This window comes from Pelophylax lessonae (genome assembly GCF_965119305.1).
Source record: "Pelophylax lessonae genome assembly, chromosome: 2".
In the NCBI taxonomy this organism is placed as follows: Eukaryota; Metazoa; Chordata; class Amphibia; order Anura; family Ranidae; genus Pelophylax; species Pelophylax lessonae.
In genome coordinates this window covers 115,273,515-115,299,822 of record NC_138769.1, presented here as the reverse complement: position 1 = coordinate 115,299,822, position 26,308 = coordinate 115,273,515, and positions in this window count along the sequence as shown.

Genomic DNA, 26,308 nt, shown 5'->3' with positions numbered 1-26,308 from the left:
GGGGTACCTCCTAGTCTGGGGGGGGGGACTTTGGGCTGGGGCTCGGGTGCTAAAAGGATCTTGCCACAACACATGGATGAAGCCCTTCCTGGAGGCACAGGAGCAAGTGTGAGGATGATGTGAGTACAGCAGCTGTATGAGTGGCCAGGACTGCGATGAGGTCACTCCACTGCATGCCGTCAGGGAGCCTTCCATTTTGGCATGGAGCTCTGAAGGTTCGGCAGGGTATGACGGATTTTCAGAGTGCATGCGCGGGTGACGTCACTGGCTGCATCTATTGGTAATATCTCCTAAACACTGCAAGTTGAGGAGATATTCAATGTACCCACAGGTAAGCCTTAATATAGGTTTACCTGTACGTACAAGTCCAAAAAAAATACTTTACTACCACTTTAAAGTGATTGTAAAGTCTTGTTTTTTTTTTTTTTTTTAAATGACAAACATGTTATACTTACCTGCTCTATTGCAATGGGTTTGCACAGAGCAGCCCGCATCCTCCTCTTCTCAGGTCCCTATTTGCAACTCCTGGCCCCTTCCTCCTATTGAGTGCCCTCACAGCAAGCAGCTCCGTCTGTACATTCAGACACGGAGTTGCTGTTCGACCCTGCCCCCTCTCTCTCCTGATTGGCTTACTGACTTTGATTGACAGCCGCGGGAGCCAATGGAGATGCTGCTGTGTCTCAGCCAATCAGGGGGAAGAGTACCGGATGGCCAAGGGACTCGTGGACATCGCTGGACAGAGATCGGGTACAGGTGAGTATTAGGGGGTGCTGGGGGGGGGGGGGCTGCTACACCCAGAAGGTTTTTTTTTTATCCTAATGCAAGAAATGCATTAAGACAAAAAAACTTCTGACTTTACAACTCCTATAATTATACGCTTCAGATATTGCAGAACAGGTTATAGTACATTTGAATAATTATATAAATGAATGCAGTGAGGACCAGAGATGTATAGTAACGAAGTAGAACTACTTAAGTACTGTACTTAAGTACCGAAATGCGGTATCTGTACTTTCCTAGAGTAGAATTTTTTTCTCCTACTTCTACTTTTACTTCACTACATTTTTTCGATGATTTCGATACTTCTACTCAAGTATTTTTTTTTGTGCTGCATAGTTACTCGTTACTTTTAAAAAAATTACCACTACCAGAACAGTAGATGGCAGGTTGCATAAAGCTCAAAAAAATGTGTATAATGTCATTTGTAAATCAGCGCATACGAAAATAAAGGCTGTGTATAATAAAAGCTGCTATACTAAATCTTTCCAATAAAAAGAAGATATGAAACAAACAAATAAATGGTGCTACAGCGCTTAAAGTGCATCAAGAAACTACTAACAAACACAACTTGGCTGTGCGAATAAAGTGCCTGTGCAATCGACATAATATCATCGTTGCCCCCAGTGCCCTGCCCACACTCCACACAGTATCAAAAATAAAGTGACATGAATGTGCTAAAGCCTAAATGCAGTGAAAATAATTATTCCCACAATGTAACAGTAAATTCAATTCATATAAAATATGACAATAAATCACAATACAATAAGTTATGAAATAAGTTAGGTCAGGTGCGTGCAACAAGTTGAAGTGTGTAAACCTATCTATAACGAAAAGTCCATAAATGAATTCCAGTGTGCAAATCTAAAGTGTCACTTCACTTGTCAGATGCTTCCACCTCCTTCAGTGCTCGAGTGACCGACCAACACACTTAATGGTGGTGGCACTGGTGGATAGTGTCTGGGTGGCACTGTGGCACTGGCACTGACTGCACTGGTTCAAAAAGCCATATATATTTAATTATTTCAATTCTCAATCTCATAGGTCCTCTCCTCATAAGATATTAATAACTTAAGATTAGGTGATGAACTTCTTGGCGGCCCTGGCAGGATGACGGGGACACCCGCCACTTCTGGACCTGAGCTGATGTGATTCCAACACGTGACAAAGTGACGCTTTTATATATAAAAATGAAATAAAATATACTGACTCACAATTTAGTAGTAGTAGTAGGTAGCGTGTAGCAGTAGGCAGCACAACTCAATTCAATCAATCCCACAGCCTCGCTCGCGCCGCGGCCCGTGGAATCACTGTCATGATCATCAAGTTAAGACCGCACTGGAGGAGCCGTGCTGCCGTCTTCCCACTCGAGGTCTCCGCCTCTAAACGTGTTGTGTGTCACTCAGACTCCACCCCTTAGGGCACTTACTGAGAGGAGTTGTGACACGGGCGGCGGGACGCGGGAGCAGGACTCTGAGCATTTTCTTCGTTATCTCATCTTCTTCTCTCTGTGAGTGAGGTGGACCGTGGAGAGGGCCTAATCCTTGCCATGGCAAATGTGCCATTTGAGAATCAAATAATCAATATAAAATATTAATATATTATATACACACGGGTCATGGGTGGCTTTTTTGAACCAAGAAGAGTGAGACTGACGGCTATGATGATTATCCGACCATCCATGGTCCATGGACCATAAGTGTTGTGTTGTGGTGGTGCCTGTGCTTCCTGCGGCCTGCCTCTGCCTGTGTGGCTGTGCCTGCACTGCAGTGGCCATTGGCAGTGGCACTTGACTTGAGCAAAGCAAATGAGCACTACTAGTGTGAAGGACAGGTGGTGGAAGCATGTTCTGACAAGTTCTTATAATGAAAATAATATAGACAGCTTTTTGAACCAGTGCAGTGCCAGTGCTCCTAAGGTGAGAGGCAGAGAGAGAGGCTATCCAGTCCACCACTTTACTTGAGCAGATCACAGAAGAAAGGTGGAAGCATCTGACAGCAAGTGACAAGCACTTCTTAGATTGCACAGTGCAATTCAGTTATGGACTTTTCATTATAATGTTTAGTTTACACACTTAAACTTGCACCTAACTTATTCACAATCACAACTTATTTTATTGTGGTATTGTCATATATATTTTATATGAATTAAATTTACATTGTGGGAATAATTTGCACTGCATTTAGCACAGACATGTCACTTTATTTTTGATACTGTGGGCGATGATTTTGAATACAAGAAGAATATATATATATATATAATTGCAGGCACTTTATTAGCATTTTTAGCACAGCCACTTTGTTAGTAGATTTTGATGCATTTTTCACTTTAAGCGTTGTAGGTTTGATGAAGCTGGCCTGGCACATCATCATCAATTGAGCAAATCAAATCAAACCGCGATTAAGAAGACTGCGCATGCTCCTGTTCTGCCTTTTGATCAGCTGAAAAGATGGACGAACCAAAAACACCACCTTCCACCCCTGGCCCTTCAACTTCAAGTGATCTGCCTGGCTGTGAGAGTGAGGAAGCTCAGGAAGGAGACCACCCTTGGCTTTAAAAGGGGAAGGGAGGGACATACTTTATCTGTTTTTGTTTACAAAAAGTTACAGCCTAAGGAATTGTGATTGTCCTTTAGGTTAATCATTTGAATAAATCATTTGAAATAATAAAAACCAATATGATGTTCAAACTTTTGACTTCTTTCTTTAATAACTACATAATACAGTACTTCTACTTCTACTTTCAGTACTTGAGTAGAATTTTTTTTTCAAAACTACTGGTACTTTTTACTTTTAGTACTTAAGTAGCAATTTTTTTGAAAAAAATACTTGCAATACTTAAGTAAAAAAAATGTTGAATACTTTAGTACTTCCACTTAAGTAACTTTTTCTGCGAGCACTTCTACTTCTACTTAAGTCACTTTTTGATCGAGCACTTGTACTTTTACTCAAGTAGAAATTTTGAGTACTTTATACAAGTCTGGTGAGGACACAATCTGTACCACACCTAGAAGCACAGCTAAATATTCTGCAATTATTACCATGTAGTATGTAATGTACTTATTTATGTAAACAGCAGTAAGACTTGTCAAAATGTTTTTTTCTAGTTTTGGACAGTTTAGGGAAGGATTGGAACGTCTGTCAAATTTTTAATTGATTTGGGAAAAAGAGGCTCCACACCAATGGTTGAGTCTTTATTTCATGAAAGTACTAGAAAGAAATAAGCCAACACATTTAGAGTGCTCTAAGTGCCCCCTTCATCAGGGCAAATATGCTGGTGAAAATGGACAGGAATGATGGCAAATTCAAAAAAGTTGAAAGGCTCAAAGCTTTAGCTTCTTTTTTTAGTTTTAAATTGACAAAGTAGATCACAAGTTATCGAAAAGACATCCATGCAAATTTGTTCTTGAAGTACCTAATAAAAATCATGAGGATCTAGGATGTGATTCGCTTTTTTCCATCCAACCTAAACCAATATATCAGCTTGTCTGTATTAACTCTTTAAAATAGAAGTTTGGTATTTTTTTGTTTAAATCATACCTACCTAGCTGGATGCAACATCAGTCCAATGCTACATCTGTTCCCCGCCGGCTCTAAGGGTGAGAACTAAGCAATCAAACACCACTGCTTCCTCGGTTCTCAGAGCTCCATGAGCAGAGAGCTGGCGACTGTCACTGGAGCACTGGGCTCTGGAGAGGGGGCGGGGCGGTTGTTAAACATGTGCAATTCATTTCGATCTAAATATGAATTTGGATTTGAATTCTGTGTGAAGAATAGCTGGTTGTTAAGGAGTAGGCCGGGAAGCCGGTCACCACATCCTTAACCACTTTACCGCTATGTACCGGAGTACTACTGCGGCAAAGTGGCACGATCCCGTCTGACGACGTAGACCTACGTCGCCAGACTCCTCCCCCTGTAGGCGGTGCTCGCGCGCCGCTGGAGGCGCGCTCCCGCTGTTTTCATTCACAGCGGGAGTCGGGCCAGGGGAGGAGCGGCTGCTCTGCCCTGATCGTCGGGGAATCCAGTTTGGAGATCCGCCCGCCTGTGTAAACAGAGCGGGCGGATCTCCTCAGTGACAGGGAGTGACAGATCGGAGTGTTCAGCATAGCTGGACATCCGATCTGTCCCTGTCTCACACAGTCACCTCCCCCCCCCACACGTCAGTAAGCACCAGGCATACATTAACCCCTCCCTCTCCAATAAAATTAACCCCTTCCCTGCCAGTGTCATTTTTACAGTAACAGTGCATATTTATAGCACTGATTACTGCAGTAATGTCACTGGTACCCCCAAAAGTGTCAAAAATGTCAGTCAAGGGTCCGATCTGTCCGCCGCAATGTCGCAGTCCCGCAAAAAAAATCGCAGATCGCCACCATTACTCGTTAAAAAAAAACACCAAAAATGACATAAATCTTTCCCTTTGTTAGTAAATGCAATCACTTTTGCGCAAACCAATCAAAATACGCTTATTGCGATTTTTTTACCAAACATGGGTAGCAGAAAACAAATTGGCCAAAAATTAAAAAAAAAATTGATTTTTACATCTTTTTTGGGGGGAATTTCATATAAAAAATGTTAAAAATATTGTTATTTTTTCAAAATAAACGCTCTTTTTTTGTTTATAGCACAAAAAGTAAAAATTGCACAGGTGATCAAATACCACCAAAAGAAAGCTCTGTTTGTGGGAAAAAAAGGACATAAATTTTGTTTGGGTATGGCGTCGCATGACCGCGCAATTGTCAGTTAAAGTCGCACAGCGCCGAATCGCAAAAAGTGGCCCAGACGTAAGACAGCAAAATGCTCTAGTGGTAAAGTGGTTAACAACCCACTTACAGCTAAATGTAAACAAAAGAATGCCGGCAATGAGAAATAAAGAAAAAAAAAACAGCATGGGGCCCCCCTCAAAATCCATGATTGATACTGGATTTACTTTGGGAGACATTGTTTTTGTTTTTTCTTAATAAAGGAATTGTCAAAAACTGTCTCTGTGTTTTTATTTATTTTTGACACTTTTTTTGGTGAATGAGTAGGGGTACAATGTATTCCATACTCCCCCATGTTGAGGGCATGTGGCCTAGTACGACTGGAGGAGGAGGGAGCGCTCGCTCATCCCCCCTCTTTCCTGATTTTCCGAGCAGCATGCTTGGATAAGGATCTGGTATCTGGTCATGCCATTGTTTTTAAATTTTGGCGTAGGGTTTCCCTCAAAAGCCATACCAGTCCCGAAGAATGCTGGAAATGAAAAATAAAGAACAAGACAATGTGCCCGCCCCATTCCATACCAGACCCGAAGGGCTTGGTATGGATAGGGGGGGGACCCCACACTGGTTTTTTTTCTTTATTTTGCCTTGCCAGCATTTTTTTGTTTACAGCACACTAAGCTATAATTAAGACAATTTAGACCTATTATAGATTTTTTGCATAGAGGAAGAATGTGCAAAATATTTGGACTGGTTTCTTGGTTTCTTGTTGATGTCACTTGGGAGTTCGGAGTTTGTGTATATATATACTGCATATATATATATATATATATATGTATATTTTTATATATATATATATATATATATATATACCACTTAGTGACCGACTGATATCGTTCTTTCGTTGCCGATACCGATATTTTGGTGATCGCGTTTCGGTATCGGCCGATGTTGACCGATATTTTAGTACATTTATAAAAAACAAACACAAATTTTGACACAAATCTGTTACTGAACATGTAAAACTTTATTTATTAACTATTTTAACATTAAGGGCTCGTTCTTCACACCCTAACTGCATGACAACTGATAGGAAAACTTCAATTGCAGGGACATTTATTTCACATCATTCTGATTGTGCATTAATGCATAATAAATTGCTTCCGTAGTGCACTCAATCACTGCAATAAATTTAAATCACTATTGCAGTGCAGTCAGTGCAAAACTGCTAGAAAAAAAGCTAGGCAACACAACAGCAACACAGTGGATTGGACAGGAGTCAGTGGACTACCTCTGCAGTATGTTACACACTGCAACTACTGGAGTCAGTGCAAAACTGCTAGAAAAAAGATAGGCAACACAACAGCTACACAGTGGATTGGACTGGAGTCAGTGGACTACCTCTGCAGTATGTCACACAATGCAACTACTGCAGTCAGTGCAAAACTGCTAGAAAAAAGATAGGCAACACAACAGCTACACAGTGGATTGGACTGGAGTCAGTGGACTACCTCTGCAGTATGGCCCTCACTGCAACTACTGAAGTCAGTGCAAATCTGCTAGAAAAAAAAGCTAGGCAACACAACAGCTACACACAGTGGATTGGACTTGAGTCAGTGTGGACTACCTCTGCAGTTTGGCACTTATTGCAACTACTGCAGTCAGTGCTAAACTGGTAGTATAAGCTAGGCAACACAACAGCTACACACAGTGGATTGGACTGGAGTCAATGTGGACTACCTCTGCAGTTTGGCACTCATTGCAACTACTACAGTCAGTGCTAAACTGGTAGAAAAAGCTAGGCAACAGCTACACAGTGGATTGGAGTCAGTGGACTACCTCTGCAGTAGGACACTCACTGCAACTACTGAAGTCAGTGCAAAACTGCTAGAAAAAAAGCTAGGCAACACAACAGCTACACAGTGGTTTGGACTGGAGTCAGTGGACTACCTCTGCACTATGGCACTCACTGCAACTACTACAGTCAGTGCAAAACTGCTAGAAAAAAAACTAGGCAACACAACAGCTACACAGTGGATTGAACTGGAGTTAGTGGACTACCTCTGCAGTATGGGACTCACTGCAACTACTGCAGTCAGTGCAAAAACTGCTAGAAAAAAAAAAGGCAACACAACAGCTACACAGTGGATTGGACTGGAGTCAGTGGACTACCTCTGTAGTATGGCACTCACTGCAACTACTGAAGTCAGTGCAAAACTGCTAGAAAAAAAGCTAGGAAACACAACAGCTACACACAGTGGATTGGACTGGAGTCAGTGGACTACCTCTGCAGTTTGGCACACACTGCAACTACTACAGTCAGTGCTAAACTGGTAGAAAAAAGCTAGGCAACAGCTACACAGTGGATTGGAGCCAGTGGACTACCTCTGCAGTAGGGCACTCACTGCAACTACTGTAGTCAGTGCAAAACTGCTTGAAAAAAGATAGGCAACAGCTACACAGTGGATTGGACTGGAGTCGACTACCTCTGCAGTATGGCACTCACTGCAACTAATGCAGTCATTGAAAAACTGCTAGAAAAAAAGCTAGGCAACACAAGAGCTACACAGTGGATTGGACTGGAGTCAATGGACTACCTCTGCAGTATGGCACTCACTGCAACTACTGCAGTCAGTGAAAAACTGTTAGAAAAAGCTAGGCAACAGCTACACAATGGATTGGAGTCAGTGGACTACCTCTGCAGTAGGGCACTCACTGCAACTACTGCAGTCAGTGCAAAACTTCTACAAAAAAAAGCTAGGCAACACAACAGCTACACAGTGGATTGGACTGGAGTCAGGGAACTACCTCTGCAGTTTGGCACTCACTGCAACTACTGCAGTCAGTGCAAAACTGCTAGAAAAAAAGCTAGGCAACACAAAAGCTACACAGTGGATGGGACTGGAGTCAGTGGACTAACTCTGCAGTATGGCCCTCACTGCAATTAATGAAGTCAGTGCAAAACTGCTAGAAAAAAAGCTAGGCAACACAACAGCTACACACAGTGGATTGGACTTGAGTCAGTGTGGACTACCTCTGCAGTTTGGCATTTATTGCAACTACTGCAGTCAGTGCTAAACTGGTAGTATAAGCTACACAGTGGATTGGACTGGAGTCAGTGGACTACCTCTGCAGGATGGCACTCACTGCAACTACTGCAGTCAGTGCAAAACTGCTAGAAAAAAAGATAGGCAACACAACAGCTACACAGTGGATTAGACTGGAGTCAGTGGACTACCTCTGCAGTATGGCACTCACTGCAACTGCTGCATTCAGTGCTAAACTGGTAGAAAAAGCTAGGCAACAGCTACACAGTGGATTGGAGTCAGTGGACTACCTCTGCAGTAGGGCACTCACTGCAACTACTGCAGTCAGTGCAAAACTGCTAGAAAAAAAGATAGGCAACACAACAGCTACACAGTGGATTAGAATGGAGTCAGTGGACTACCTCTGCAGTATGGCACTCACTGCAACTACTGCAGTCAGTGCAAAACTGCTAGAAAAAAAGCTAGGCAACACAAAAGCTACACAGTGGATGGGACTGGAGTCAGTGGACTAACTCTGCAGTATGGCCCTCACTGCAATTAATGAAGTCAGTGCAAATCTGCTAGAAAAAAAGCTAGGCAACACAACAGCTACACACAGTGGATTGGACTTGAGTCAGTGTGGACTACCTCTGCAGTTTGGCACTTATTGCAACTTCTGCAGTCAGTGCTAAACTGGTAGTATAAGCTAGGCAACACAACAGCTACACACAGTGGATTGGACTGGAGTCAGTGGACTACCTCTGCAGGATGGCACTCACTGCAACTACTGCAGTCAGTGCAAAACTGCTAGAAAAAAAGATAGGCAACACAACAGCTACACAGTGGATTAGACTGGAGTCAGTGGACTACCTCTGCAGTATGGCACTCACTGCAACTGCTGCATTCAGTGCTAAACTGGTAGAAAAAGCTAGGCAACAGCTACACAGTGGATTGGAGTCAGTGGACTACCTCTGCAGTAGGGCACTCACTGCAACTACTGCAGTCAGTGCAAAACTGCTAGAAAAAAAGATAGGCAACACAACAGCTACACAGTGGATTAGAATGGAGTCAGTGGACTACCTCTGCAGTATGGAACTCACTGCAACTACTGCAGTCAGTGCAAAAACTGCTAGAAAAAAAGATAGGCAACACAACAGCTACACAGTGGATTGGACTGGAGTCAGTGGACTACCTCTGCAGTAGAGCACTCACTGCAACTACTGCAGTCAGTGCAAAACTGCTAGAAAAAAGTTAGGCAACACAACAGCTACACAGTGGATTGGACTGGAGTCAGTGAACTACCTATGCAGTATGGCACTCACTGCAACTACTGCAGTCAGTGCAAAACTGCTAGAAAAAAAATCTAGGCAGTAAATCTGACAGTTCGCACAGAATCGGATCGCACTGGTGTGAACCACCATGCGATCTGATTCTACTGCGGACCAAAAAAAGGGTCCTGTGCGTGTTCACTGCGATTGCAGTACGAATTCAGCCATACAATTTGTATGGCTGAATTTGCACCGCACAGACATCGCATGTAATTTTAGGAGCAGTACGCTCTGAATTACATGCGATCTCTGTGATCGCATTAGTGCCGGTTCACACTGATGCGATCACAGAGATCACATGTAATTCGGAGTGCACTGCTCCTAAAATTACATGCGATGTCTGTGCGGTGCAAATTCAGCCATACAGATTGTATGGCTGAATTCACACTGCAATCGCAGTGAACACGCACAGGACCCTTTTTTTGGTCCACAGCAGAATCGGATTGCATGGTGGTTCACACCATTCGATCCGATTCTGTGCGAACTGTCAGATCACACTGCGATATGCGATCTGAGCTGGGGGTGTCGTTAACTTTGAATTGACACCCCCAGCGTATCCCATATGGCAGTGTGAACTGCCTGTGCTGTGGATGCGATGCGGGAACACGCAGATATATTAGAAGTGTTCCTGCATCGCATCAGTGTGAACCGGCACTGAAAGGACTGGTATAGGTGTACTATTGTTTGGTGTGCAGTATATAGGGGTGTAATACACTTATAATATATTTTCTAATATAGAAAGCATATTATAATGTATTTGGGTACTGCAGAAATTTTGCCTCTTTCGCTGCGTTAACTCTGCTACACACAGTGACAAAAATTGCTAGAAAATATTTTTCATAACTGGTGTGATAAACCAGTGGCCCCCCAAAACGACAGATTGAAGCGGGGTGTTATACTTTCATAATAGTGTATTTGGGTACTGCAGAGATTTTGCCTCTTTCGCTGCGTTAACTCTGCTACACACAGTGACAAAAGTTACTGGGAAAAAAAGTATTATAACTGGTGTGATAAACCAGTGGCCCCCCCAAAACGACAGATTGAAGCGGGGTGGTATATACCTTCTTCCACATATACTGCGCTTCTCTATAGACTTTTGTCACAGGGTCATTTAAAAAATGACAGGCATAGGAAGAGGCAGGCCCTTCCACAGGGGTGGTAGGGGTAGGGCAGGAGCACCAGGCCGGAGCCAAAGTGGGAAGTTGCATAAGGTGCGTTCGATTATGTCAAAGGACCCACCAGACTTGGTTGAGTGGCTCACTCAGCCTTCCTCTTCTGCACCCTCTTCATCCTCCCTATCTGCACCCTCTTCACTCTCTGCTGTGTGCACCCCCAAAGACACCACCACCAACACCACCACCACCATATACCCTCCGCTTGAGTCACAGGAATTATTTTCCGATCCATCACAAGACATTTACGATGCGCAGCCATTCTTGGCATCGGATCAGGAAGAGGAGGTAGCAACAGCCGCCACTCAGCAGTCTGACGACAGTACCCAGATCAGCCCAAGGAGGTTGGTCCCGCTGTTGCTGCCTACTCCGAGATCTCTAATGTTAGTGGTGGGGAAGGCGACGTAGATGATGCAGAGGCAACATTTCTGCAGTACCCAAATACACTATTATGAAAGTATATTGTTATATAACACCCCCGCTTCAATCTGTCATTTTGGGGGGCCACTGGTCTATCACACCAGTTATAATACTTTTTTCTAATTGCGTTTGTCACTCTTTGTAGTTGTAATATTGCTGCAGAACCGCTCACCAGTCACAATGCTGCACAATACAAACCCACTATAATATGCTTTTTATATTCATCCAGCATTGCGACTTCCTCATCTTCCTGCTCCTGCTCCTCGATGGCTTGATCAATGACGCAACGCAATGCATGCTCCAGAAAGAAGGCGTAAGGTACGATGTCACTGATGGCGCCCTGGCTGCGACTGACCAGTATGGTGATCTCATAAAATGGCCGCAGAAGTCTGCATGTGTCGCGCATGAGCAGCCTATCAAGCATATACAAGGTTGAGTTCCATCACATCGGGCAGTCACAAATAAGACATCTGACGGGCAGGTTGTGTCGCCGCTGAATGTCAGCAAGGCGAGCCATGGCTGTGTAAGATCTTCTGAAATGGCCCGAGATTTTCCTGGCCAGCCGCAAGACGTCCTGGACCCCAGGGTATTTGACAACGAATCGCTGCATGACCAAGATCAGGACGTGTGCCATGCATGGCACGTGTGAAATTTTGCCCTGTTTCAGCGCGCTCAGCAGATTGGCACCGTTGTCGCACACCACTTTACCAACTGTCAAATTGAGTGGTGTTAGCCACTGATCTGCCTGTGAACGCAAAGCTGAAAGGAGTGCAGGACCAGTGTGGCTCTTGGCTTCCAGGCACAACTGATGCAGTACACTACACGCACTGCATGCACTACAATCAGCACTCAATCACTTTTCAGGTAGCGCCGTTTCAACCCCCTTTGCACATTTCACTTTATCCTTAACCCTTCGGGGTTTGGTTGTTGGCTGCTTACACCTTTGCACCCGTTTTACACTGTTCTACCTCATACTCCATAGCGCTGGTCACCCTTGCCTTTTACAACTGATGCAGCACAGCATGGCAACGTCTCACCTGGCATGTTGAATAGGTTCTGGGGATCTTGGGCGGCGCAGCGAAAGAGACGGTAGCAATGGTAAAGGAGGAGTCCGCCAACGAGGAGAGGGAGGATGGAGTAGGAGGAGAAGAAGAAGAGGCAGGCCTGCATGCAATCAGTGTCGGTAAAACCAAATCTACACGGGTGCCACGGGTTACATGCTTGACGGCCGTCAGAAGGTTCACCCAGTGGACAGTAAAAGTTATATACTGTACCTTCCCTACCCGTGTTTGCTAGACCACGTGTCTGTGGTCATATAGATCTTGGCACCGACACTGTGTGCCAGAGATACATTCACTTGCCACTGAACATGGCCATATAGCTCTGGGATGCTCTTCTGCAAGAAATATTTCCTTCCTGGGACCTTCCATAGTGGTGTTCCAATGGCCACAAATTTTCGAAAGGCCTCCGAGTCCACCAGTTTTTATGGCAGTAGTTGGCAGGCTATTAGTTCCAACAAGCCAGCGGTCAACCGTTGGGCAAGAGGGTTATCCGGCATCATCATTTGTTTACGCTCGAACATTTGGACCACGGAAGCCTGCCTTTTTTTTAAAAACGTGAGGACGGCATGATGGAGGGTGGAGTGGAGGACAATTGTGAGGAGAGAGGAGAAGGAGAAGAGGCTGGATGGTGAGAGTCTGGAGTGTGGCTTTGTGGGTTCTGACGGCGTTGCTCACACTGGGCTCTGTGATGGGAGTCCAGGTGCCTTCTTAGGCCCCTTTCACACAGTCCGCCTGTCCGTTTTTTTGGCGGATCTGAACAGTCCCCCCATGTATGACTATGGGGCATCGGATGTCAGCGGAGACATGTCCGCTAACATCCAATCAGTCAAATCTGGACAGATGGAAACCCTATTTTCCATCCGTCCAGTGGGTCGTCCCTAGGTGAGTGTTGGGCTTACCTGGACTTATGCGTTGACTGCAAAAGCTCCAGCATCAGGGAGCGCATAGACCGACAGGTGTCCGACTACATCGGGTTAAAAGCCGATGTGGACGCTCTGAGAAATGATGAACCCCTGGACTACTAGGTGGGCAGGCTTGACCTCTGGCCAGAGCTTGCACAATTTGCAATGGAACTGTTGGCTTGCCCCTCGTCCAGTGTCCTGTCTGAAAGGATGTTCAGCGCAGCAGGGGGGATCGGGACCGATAAGCTCACTCGCCTAGCTCACGATAGTGTTGACTACCTCACATTTCTAAAAATGAATCGGGCATGGATCTCGGAGGAATTCAACACATGTGACCAGAAGATCATGTGTGATTCAAATTACTCATGACAGGCCACAAATATCCGCCCCCACCCATAACAATTCATGGTCCCTCTCTTAGGTAAGGTGCCTTTTATGTCCGTTAAATGCCTAATTGCTAGTCTATCCCAGCTCCACACAGCGACCTCTCCCTACACTGACAAAAAACTTTTGTGGACCTAGTAGCTAGCGACTTGTGTCACTATACAGTCTGTCCATGGTCCACACAGCAACCTCCAGCCACAGAATACAAAGTTCTTTGCTGTCAGGTGAATGCCTGTTGGCTAATTTTTGGGGCCTGTACTGGCCGACGCTTACTTCTGTATCCTTGTGAATGCCTAATGTACCTCCAGCCACAGAATACCAAGTTCTTTGCTCTCAGGTGAACACCTGTTGGCTAATTTTTGGGGCCTGTACTGGCCGACACTTACTTCTGTATCCTGTGTATGCCTAATGTACCTCCAGCCACAGAAAACCAAGTTCTTTGCTGTCAGGTGAACGCCTGTGGGCTAATTTTTGGGGCTTGTATTGGCCGACACTTACTTCTGTATCCTGTGTATGCCTAATGTACCTCCAGCCACAGAATACAAACTTCTTTGCTGTCAGGTGAATGCCTGTGGGCTAATTTTTGGGGCCTGTACTGGCCGACACTTACTTCTGTATCCTGTGTATGCCTAATGTACCTCCAGCCACAGAATACAAAGTTCTTTGCTGTCAGGTGAACGCCTGTTGGCTAATGTTTGGGCCTGTACTGGCCGACACTTACTTCTTTATCCTATGAATGCCTAATTTTTCAGACTGGCATTGAAAAACTGTAAATGTTCTGCTAAATTGTGGAACAGAACCTGACCCATTTTACAGACGTGTGAATGGACCCTATATGTATTTGACACATATTTACCGGCTGCTGTCAGTTCTGGCTGATTTAGAAAAAAAAAAATGTTTATGGCAACTTTTCTAATAGCAATACTTCTGGTATGCCAGTGTCCATGTTGTGGGACTATGTATGCACAGCTAGTAAGTATTTTGTGGCTGCAAATATGACCTGGAGGTTTTTAATGTTCGCCTGCCATTAAAGTGAATGGGGTCCGCCGCGAACTTGCGGTTCGCAAACATTTGAGAAAGTTTGCGGATGGCGTTCGCGAACCGCCCGTCCGATGTTCGTCCATCACTAGTTGCACTACACTCATGCTGCACCATCACTAGATTCACGCTAAACTGATATTCTACACTAACAATAGAATCACAATAGCACACTATAGCACACCAACTTGCTAACAGCATCGAAGAGAGGCCTGTTCTATCTCTCTCCATGCCAATATCACACTGCAAATTGCCACTATGGGGAGAATATTTATAGTGTGGGGTGTGACTAAGAGCAATGAGCCATGATTGGGCACAGTTATCATTCATTTCTACAATCATGGCTCTGACAGTGCTCTGTGCCCTGATTGGGCAAAGCTTCCATTGCTTCAGCCATTGAGGGCTTCCAATACACTGTGCTGCGGCGAAGTGCACTGTGGTCACCCAGCAGACCGAACAAACAGTCGAACGCCCCAACAATGCAGGTGTTCATTGAACGGGCGAACAGCCAAAGTTCAATCTGAACTCATGCTTGGGCCGAACTGTTCGCCCAACTCTTTTTCACCCAACTCTATGGCTGATACACGAAGAGCTTTTATATTTGAATTTTGAACTGTTATAGAAAATGTAACATTGGCATATTCACAACAAGCTATAAATAACAGTTGTTTGGGGGTTTGTTCCTGCCAATATCATCTTTGTTTGCTCTGACATTTGTATTGAGTGACATATATGAGCAGATATTTATTTAACATGGTTGCCAGTTCATGATGGTATATTAAAGCGGAGCTCCACCCAAAAGTGGAAGCTCCGCTTGTTTGTTTCTACCCCCCCCCCCCCATTCCAGTGCCACATTTGGCACCTTTCGGGGGGAGGGGATACCTGTCAAAACCAGGTACCTGCCCTGAGTTCCGGATCGCCCCAATCGTTGTGTGACAATCTACAAAATGTCCAGCCCCTCCTCCTTCCCCCTGCTGACCATTCAGAAAGTGCAGCGCGATTTGTACATGCGCAGTAGGAAACAGGCTGTGAAGCCGCATCTGTGAAGATGCCGGCGCCTGCACCCCAAGCGGATTGACAAATCAGCTTGGGGTGCCAATATTGCGGGATTCCCTGGACAGGTAAGTTTACTTATATTAAAAGTCAGCAGCTACAGTATTTGTAGCTGCTGACTTTTTTTTTTCCCCAGGCTGGAACTATACTTTAAGGTAAATATATAAACCAAGATATCACTTTTCCAGCTTGAATTTGGAAGGTTTGGTCAGTCAGCTTCAGCGGCACATGAAAATTTATATTTTTATAGTAATATAGTTCATTGTTTTTATGGTAGATCTGGGAACATGATCATTTTCTATGTCTTTGAATAATTAATGATGATGGACCTTCAGAGCGCATGCATGAGTGACGTCACCAGCTGCATCTATTGGGAATATCTCCTAAACACTGAAAGTTTAGGAGATATTCACTGTACCTATAGGTATGCCTTATTATAAGCTTTATTATAAGCTTACCAGTAGGTACAAGTCCAAAAAAATACTTTATTACCACTTTAATTATATAAATCAGAGAGTGCAGAACAGGTTATAGTACATTTGAATAATTATATAAATGAATGCAGTGAGGACACAATCTGTACCACACCTAGAAGCACAGCTAAATATTCTGCAAAATCTGAAATATCTGTGAAAACTTTTTTTTGTAGATTTGGACAGTTTAGGGTAGGATTAGGACATCTGTCAAATTTTTAAGCGATTTAGGAAAAATAAGCTCCACACAAATGTCTGAATATTTTTATTTCATGAAAGTACCAGAAATAAATAAGCCAACACATTTAGACAGCTCTTTAAACCCCCCCCCCCCCTATCAGGGCAAAGATGCTGGTGAAAATTCAACGAGAATGATGTCAGATTTAAAAAAGGTAAAAGGTTCAATCTTATAGCTTCTTTTTTTTTTAGATTTAAATCAACAAAGTAGATCACAAGTGATCGAAAAGGCATCCATGCACATTTATTCCTAAGTAATGAAAAAATAAATCATCTGGATCTAGCATGTGATTCCCTTCTTTTCATCCAACCTAAACCAATATATCAGTTTTTCAGTGTAATTACTCTTTAAATTGGTTGTAGCGGTAGCGTCGCGGAGTTAAAAAAAAAAAACCTGTAAGGCAATTGTATAATGTGCATCACATACTAGCACATTATAAAAAATACTTACCTTAGAATGCAGCCCTCCAGCAGCACGCTGTCACCGCCGAGAGGGCTGACATCTTTCCCCTGTCTATCTTCCGGGTTCGCAGGCTCTGGCACTTTGAGTGGACAGAGCGACGATTACGTCACTCCCATGCATGCCCGTGGGAGCCTTTAGTTCCGGCTCAAAGCTCTGAAGGTCCGGCACAGTATGCGCCGGTCACATCAAAGGCTGCATCCAGGGTGAATATCTCCTAAACGATGCACGTTTAGGAAATGTTCATTTTACCTACAGGTAAGCCTTATTATAGGCTTACCTGTAGGTAAAAATCACCAAAGTAGATCACAAGTGATCGAAAAGGCATCCATGCACATTTATTCCTAAAGTAATGAAAAAATAAATCATCTGGATCTAGCATGTGATTCCCTTCTTTTCATCCAACCTAAACCAATATGTCAGTTTTTCAGTGTAATTACTCTTTAAATTGGTTGTAGCGGTAGCGTCGCGGAGTTAAAAAAAAAAAAAACCTGTAAGGCAATTGTATAATGTGCATCACATACTAGCACATTATAAAAAATACTTACCTTAGAATGTAGCCCTCCAGCAGCACGCTGTCACCGCCGAGAGGGCTGGCATCTTTCCCCTGTCTATCTTCCGGGTTCGCAGGCTCTGGCACTTTGAGTGGCCAGAGCGACGATTACGTCACTCCCATGCATGCCCGTGGGAGCCTTTGGTTCCGGCTCAAAGCTCTGAAGGTCCGGCACAGTATGTGCCGGTCACATCAAAGGCTGCATCCTGGGTGAATATCTCCTAAACGATGCACGTTTAGGAAATGTTCATTTTACCTACAGGTAAGCCTTATTATAGGCTTACCTGTAGGTAAAAATCACAAAGCGGGCTTTACTACCGCTTTAAAAGAGAAGATTGTTTTTTGTTTTTTTGGGGTTTTTTCATACTTACCTAAGTGGATATAGCATCAGTCCAATGCTGCATCTGTCCCACGCCGGCTCTAAGGGTGAGAACCGAGCGATCAAAAGCTGCTATGCCGCTGATTCCCAGTAGGAATGATCGAACGGTTCGGGTCGACCATCGGTTCGACCCGAACATTGGCTGTTCGAGGTTCGGCCGAATCCCGAAATATTTGCTGAAAAAGTTCGGAATTCGGCAACCAGAACCGACCAAAATGCAATGGGACAGGAAATGGGCTTTAAAAGCCCGTGATTGGACCAGAACCATTAGTAAAAGCCAATTGAGGGGGCAGGAGAATGCTAGGAATGTGATTGGAGTGACTAGGGGGTCCATAGGCCAATCATTAGTGAATACGCCCCTAGTATATAAGATAGCCCCGCCAAATTCCTAGCATTGTAATACAGGGACATGGAAGAGAGTGGAAGCAGTTCTGTTACTTCTGCTCTCAAAGTGTCATTTAGCAATTATTAGTGTGAGGAAAGGGATATCTAGTGTAGTTAGGGTGCTATTTTCTACTTTAGTTAGATGCAAAAATGTAGTTTCTGTAGGGAAAGTGTTAAGTGCCAGGGTGACCGTAGTGTAGTGTAGGGTGAACTGACTCTGACTGCTATGGCAGGGTGACCAAACCCTTCCATGTCAGGGTGACTGCTATAGAGAAAACATTGTTTCTCTTAGGTCACTTACAGAGCAGCGATATGGCTTCTCACCAGTCAGCCTGCTTTTTGCTGCAGGCGTTTATAGGGATTTTTGAGGACAAGTTTGGAGTCAGGCATGACATCTGAACTTGTGTATAGGGGTATATATACACACACATGTCTGTATATATACACCTGCACATATATAGGTGTGAAAGTAGCAGAACACTATACTTGCGCTAATGAAATAATTAACACCAATATGTCTCCGCTCCTATCACACCTATATATGTGTATGTGTAAAATACATATAAGTGTGTGTATATATACCCCTATACAGAAGTTCAGATGTTTTGCCTGCCTCCAAAAAACCCAAAAAATGCCCAAAAAAACGCCTGCTGCAAAAAAAACGCCCAGGTGTGTTTTTGCAGCAGGCGTTTTTTTGGGCATTTTTTTGGGGTCCTTGGAGGCAGGCAAAACATCTGAACTTCTGTATAGGGGTAAATATACACACACAATTATATGTATTTTACACTTACACATATATAGGTGTGATAGGAGCGGAGCCATATTGGTGTTAATTATTTCATTAGCGCAAGTATAGTGTTCTGCTACTTTCACACATATATATGTGTATGGGTATATATACATATAAGTGTGTGTGTATATACCCCTATACAGAAGTTCAGATGTTTTGCCTGCCTCCAAAAAAATGCCCAAAAAAACGCCTGCGCCCCAAAAAACGCCCAGGTGTGTTATTGCAGGCGTTTTTTTGGGGCATTTTTTTGGGGTCTTTGGAGGCAGGCATGACATCTGGACTTCTGTATAGGGGTATATATACACACATACACATATATAGGTGTGAAAGTAGCAGAACACTATACTTGCGCTAATGAAATAATTAACACCAATATGTCTCCGCTCCTATCACACCTATATGTGTATGTGTAAAATACATATAAGTATGTGTGTATATATACTCCTATACAGAAGTTCAGATGTTTTGCATGCCTCCAAAGACCCCAAAAAAATGCCCAAAAAAACACCCGCGCCAAAAAAAACGCCCAGGTGTGTTATTGCAGGGGTTTTTTGGGCATTTTTTTGGGGTCTTTGGAGGCATGCAAAACATCTGAACTTCTGTATAGGGGTATATATACACACACAGTTATATGTATATATACCCATACACATATATAGGTGTGAAAGTAGCAGAACACAATACTTGCGCTAATAAAATAATTAACACCAATATGGCTCCGCTCCTAACACACCTATATATGTGTAAGTGTAAAATACATATAAGTGTGTGTGTATATATACCCCTATACAGAAGTTCAGATGTTTTGCCTGCCTCCAAAGACCCCAAAAAAATAGCCAAAAAAAACGCCTGCTGCAAAATCACACCTGGGCGTTTTTTTTTGGCGCAGGCGTTTTTTTGGGTGGCAGGCAAAACATCTTAACTTCTGTATAGGGGTATATATACACACACACTTATATGTATTTTACACATACACATATATAGGTGTGATAGGAGCGGAGACATATTGGTTTTAATTATTTCATTAGCGCAAGTATAGTGTTCTGCTACTTTCACACCTATATATGTGTATGGGTATATATACATATAAGTGTGTGTGTATATATACCCCTATACAGAAGTTCAGATGTTTTGCCTGCCTCCAAAGACCCCAAAAAAATGCCCAAAAAAACGCCTGCTGCAAAATCACACCTGGGCGTTTTTTGTTGGCGCAGGCGTTTTTTTGGGCATTTTTTGGGTTCTTTGGAGGCAGGCAAAACATCTGAACTTCTGTATAGGGGTATATATACACACACACTTATATGTATTTTACACATACACATATATAGGTGTGATAGGAGCGGAGACATATTGGTTTTAATTATTTCATTAGCGCAAGTATAGTGTTCTGCTACTTTCACACCTATATATGTGTATGGGTATATATACATATAAGTGTGTGTGTGTATATATACCCCTACACAGAAGTTCTGATGTTATGCCTGCCTCCAATAACCCCCAAAAAATGCCCAAAAAAACGATTGCTACCAAACCGGCAAGGTGTGAAAATAGCGGAGCCATATCCCTGTTCTATATTAATTCTAATACAAACAACCTTTTTTTCTACATGCTACAGAGCTGAAACTTCACAGGTACACTTTTTAGACCCCCCAGACACTAAATCCAAAGTCAAAATCAAAAAAATCTAATTTTTCTTTTCTTTTTTTTTTTTTTCAATAATTGGCTCTCTATCAAAAATGACAATTTTTATGAACTTTTTTTTGTGTGATTAATAGTCCCTGGGGCATGACCCAGAACCCTAGGCACTTTTTAGGGGCATTTATTGGGTTTTAGGGCTTCAAATGGTGTTTTTTGATTACCGAAGTTCGGGTTCCATTGATTTCAATGGGGTTCTGAAACTTTTGGGAAGATCGGGTGTTCTGGTTGAACCGAACTTTTCAAAAGTTCAATCATCCCTAAATCCCAGTGCTCCATGAGAGTGGACAGTGGACAGTAAACAGAGAGCTGGCTGTGTCTGTCCACTGTCTGCTCTAACTCCCGGATGTATGAAATATGTATGAAATATTAACAAATTTAGTTGAAATTTGTTTTGTTTCGTATATTCGTTTAACGAATTCCACATTTTCTGAAAAATGGTCGACCAATTTAAATTCTGTGTGAAGAATAGCTGGGTGTTAAGGAGTGGGCCAGCCACTGCATCCTAAACAACCAATGACTTATTACCTGTAAGTGGGTTTCCCCTCTGACAGCTGAATGTAAACAAAAGAATGCTGGCAAGGAAAAATAAAGAAGAAAAACAGTGTGGAGTCCCAACCCCCCCCCTGCCAAAATGTAAAAAAAACACAGCATGAGGTCCCCCCAAAAATCCATGATTGATGCTGGATTTACTTGGGGGACATTGCTTTTGTTTTTTTAAATAAAATAATTTTCAAAAACTGTCTGTGTTTTTATTTATTTTTGACACTTTTTTGGTGAATGAGTAGGGGTAAAATGTACCCCATACTGATTCACATGGGGGTCGGAGATCTGGGGGGGGGGGGCTCCAGATTTAATAAGCCCCCCACCTGCATTCCCCCATAACTACCAGCCAGGGTTGAGGGGAAGAGGCCCTTGTCCCCATCAACAGAGCCCCCCTGCCCCAAAGCACCCCCCATGTTGAAGGCATATGGCCTAGTATGGTTCAGGAGGGGGGGCACTCGCCCATCCTCCTCTTTCCTGACCTGACAGACTGCATGCTCGGATAAGGTATAAGAAAAAAGGAGAGAGGCCCCTCTAAGTGTAGGAGTTTGTAACAGATTTATTAAAAGTTAGACAAATGGCAACTCACATAAAGCTGGTATAAAAAAGGCACATCAGGGAAGAAGTATCCTGGGTAAGCCATCAACAGTAACAGCCATTGCTGTCCTCCACTCGATTCTAGAAAGTTGGCTGTAGGATAGAAAGGATCCAGAAACGAGGGCTGTGGTGATGTCACTGGACGTTGTGTGACGTGTTTCAGAGTATGAGCTCTGTGGATGTAACAGCAGTTGCGCTCCTTTGTCAAGTTAATCGGTTGGGATACAGACACAGGCTTTATGTAACAACAAACTTATCACATTAAAGGGGACAATATTAAAACTATATGCATACCTGTTTCAACAAGTGGCTAAAGCAGATATAAATACATAAAAGCAAAGCCATTATATTAGTTTGTATAGGAAACTAAAATTACAATAAGGATTTATGAACATATAAATATGGCACTAAAGTTAATGATTTCATAAAAATAAATAAAGAGTAGATAGACAGACAAAATTTCTGAATTGATGTATATACAGTATCTCACAAAAGTGAGTACAACCCTAACATTTTTGTAAATATTTTATTATATCTGTTCATGTGACAACACTGAAGAAATTACACTTTGCTACAATGTAAAGTAGTGAGTGTACAGTTTGTATAACAGTGTACATTTGCTGTCCCCTTAAAATAACTGCATAACTACTAAATAATACACCTCTAAGTGAAAATGTCTGTAGTGGGCCCAATTAGCCATTTTCCATCCAAGGTGTTATGTGACTTGTTAGTGTTACAAGGTCTCAGGTGTGAACGGGGAGCAGGTGTGTTAAATTTGGTGTTATCGCTCCCACTCTGTCATACTGGTCACTGGAAGTTCCACATGGCACCTCATGGCAAAGAACTCTATGAGGACCTGAAAAAAAGAATTGTTGCTCTACATAAAGTTGGCCTAGGCTATAAGAAAGAGCTGCAGCACAGTGGCCAAGACCATACAGTGGTTTAACAGGACAGGTTCCACTCAGAATAAGCCTCACCATTGTCGACCAAAGACGTTTAGTGCACGTTCGCAGCATCATATACAGAGGTTGTCTTTGGTGAAATAGACGTATGAGTGCTGCCAGCATTTCTGCAGAGGTTAAAGGCGTGGGGGGTGGGGGGGGTCAGCCTGTCAGTGCTCAGACCATACACACCGCACATTGCATCAAATTGGTCTGCATGACTGTCATCCCAGAAGGAAGCTTCTTCTAAAGATGATGCACAAGAAAGCCCACAAACAGTTTGCTGAAGACAAGAAGACTAAGGACATGGATAACTGGAACCATGTCCTGTGGTCTGATGAGACCAAGATAAACTTATTTGGTTAAGATGGTGTCAAGGGTGTGTGGCAGCAACCAGGTGAGGAGTACAAAGACAAGTGTGTCTTGCCTACAGTCAAGCATGGTGGTGGGAGAGTCATGCTCTGGAGCTGCATAAGTGCTGCCGGCACTGGGAAGCTACAGTTCATTGAGGGAACCTTGAATGTACTGTGACATACTGAAGCAGAGCATGATCCCCTCCCTTTGGAGACTGGGCTGCAGGGCAGTATTCCAACATGATAACGACCCCAAACTCACCTCCAAGATGACCACTAGTGATGTCGCGAACCTAAAATTCGCCGTTCGCGAACGGCGAACGTGAACATCGGCAAATGTTCGCGAACCGGGCGAACCGCCATAGACTTCAATAGGCAGGCGAATTTTAAAACACACAGGGACTCTTTCTGGCCACAATAGTGATGGAAAAGTTGTTTCAAGGGGACTAACACCTGGACTGTGGCATGCCGGAGGGGGATCCATGGCAAAACTCCCATGGAAAATTACGTAGTTGACGCAGAGTCGGGTTTTGATCCATAAAGGGCATAAATCACCTAACATTCCTAAATTGTTTGGAATAACATGCTTTAAAACATCCAGTGTGTGAATACGATCAGGTATGATGTTGTATCGGTCAAGTAGTGTAAGGGTTACGCCCGCTTCACAGTGACAGACCAAACTCTGACAGACCAAACTCCCCGTTTAACAGTCAGTCAGTCAGTCCATTTGCACAACCGCAAACTCCCCATTTGCACAAGGTTGGATACCAAGCTAGCCATGTCCCGTTCCTTGTCCTCACTGACATCATTGAAGGTCTCTTCCTCCACCCAGCCACGTACAACACCAAGGGTCCCCGAAAGGTGACAACAAGCCCCCTGGGACGCCTTCTGTGGCTGGTATTCCACCTCCTCAAAGCCACCTTCCTCCTCTGACTTCTCTTCTTCAGACTCCTCTCTCTGCGTTGCCACAGGTCCAGCAATTGACAACGACAAGGCTGCTTCTGGTGGTGATAGGGACCACAACTCTTCCTCTTCATGCTCATCTACAGCCTGATCCAGTACTCTTCGCAGGGCACGCTCCAGAAAAAACGCATATGGGATGAGGTCGATGATGTTGCCTTGGGTTCGACTGACCACCAGGTTTGTCACCTCCGCAAAAGGACGCATGAGCCTACAGCCATTGTTCATGAGCATTCAGTAACGCGGCCAAAAAATACCCAGCTCTGCAAAAAGAATGAAAGAAAATGAATGTTTTTTCTATGAAAAATTATCCCGCGGATCGCTTTTGGTCTGTTCACAATGAAGCAACGACCTTATCATCTGGGGTGTGCCAACACACTCCTAGAGGTGATCGCTTCATTGTGATACGCAAGCCCCTTCACCACGACAAGGTAACGATCACAAAGGGAAATTGACACATGTATGTGCCTTTTTTTTTGTTTTTTTGCAGCCACAGTGTAGCACCAGAGGCCAGAAAAATTAGGCATGTACACATGCATGAAAAAGTAGGTATTGTTGCAGCCGCTGCTTTAGCAGCGGCCTGAAAAATTGAGGTTTTCAAGGCAGAAAGTGCACTAAAACATTGCGGCTTGAACCATAGTTGGTGGCGTAGACGTCACGTAAGTCATCCGGCATGCAGAGATTGATTAAATACAGCAGCGTGTGGACCATTTTTAGCCCAAGGCATCTCAGTCATCACCAGGCCTTTTTTAGTCAAATGCATCCCCCACTGTCAGTCCCTTCGGGATCCATGCCTCATTCATCTTAATAAACGTGAGGTAATCAAGACTTTTTTGACCTAGGCGACTTCACTTCTCAGTGACAATACCTCCTGCTGCGCTGAAGGTCCTTTCTGACAGCACACTTGAAGCGGGGCAGGCCAGAAGTTCAATGGCAAATTGGGATAGCTCAGGCCACAGGTCAAGCCTGCACACCCAGTAGTCAAGGGGTTCATCGCTCCTCAGAGTGTCGATATCTGCAGTTAAGGCAAGGTAGTCTGCTACCTGTCGGTCGAGTCATTCTCTGAGGGTGGACCCCGAAGGGCTGTGGCGATGCTTAGGACTAAAAAAGCTCTGCATGTCCTCCATCAACAAGACGTCTGTAAAGCGTCCTGTCCTTGCCGGCGTGGTTGTGGTAGGAGGAGGATTACTTTCACCTCTTCCCCTGTTGGATTCCCGTTGTGCTGTGACTGTGACATCACACTTATATGCTGTGTAAAGCATACTTTTCAACTTATTTTGTAGCTGCTGCATCCTTTGCGACTGCCGGTAATTGGGTAACATATCAGAGACTTTCTGCTTATACCGGGGGTCTAGTAGCGTGGCCACCCAGTACAGGTCGTTCTCCTTCAGCCTTTTTATACGAGGGTCCCTCAACAGGCATGACAGCATGAAAGACCCCATTTGCACAAGGTTGGATGCCGAGCTACTCATGTCCAATTCCTCGTCCTCACTGATGTCATTGAAGGTGTGTTCTTCCCCCCAGCCACGTACAACACCACGGGTACCAGATAGGTGACAACGAGCACCCTGGGATGCCTGCTGTGGTTGGTGTTCCTCCTCCTCAAAGCCACATTCCTCCTCTGACTCCTCTTCCTCAGACTCCTCTTCCAGTGTTGCCGCAGGTCCAGCAAGCGATGGTAAGGCTGTTTCTGGTGGTGATGGTGACCACAACTCTTCCTCTTCCTCTTCCCGCTCATCTACGGCCTGATCCAGCACTCTTCGCAGGGCACGCTCCAGGAAGAAAACATATGGGATGATGTCGCTGATGGTGCCTTCGGTGCGACTGACTAGGTTTGTCACCTCCTCAAAAGGACGCATGAGCCTACAGGCATTGTGCATGAGCGTCCAGTAACGTAGCAAAAAAATGCCCAGCTCCGCAGAGGCTGTCCTAGCACCCCGGTCATACAAATACTCGTTGACCGCTTTTTCTTGTTGGAGCAGGCGGTCGAACATTAGCAGTGTTCAAAAATCCAATTATCCGGTACGGACCCGAATAATACAGTCTGTGTTCGCTCATCACTAGTTTTTTAGAGCCATTTTAG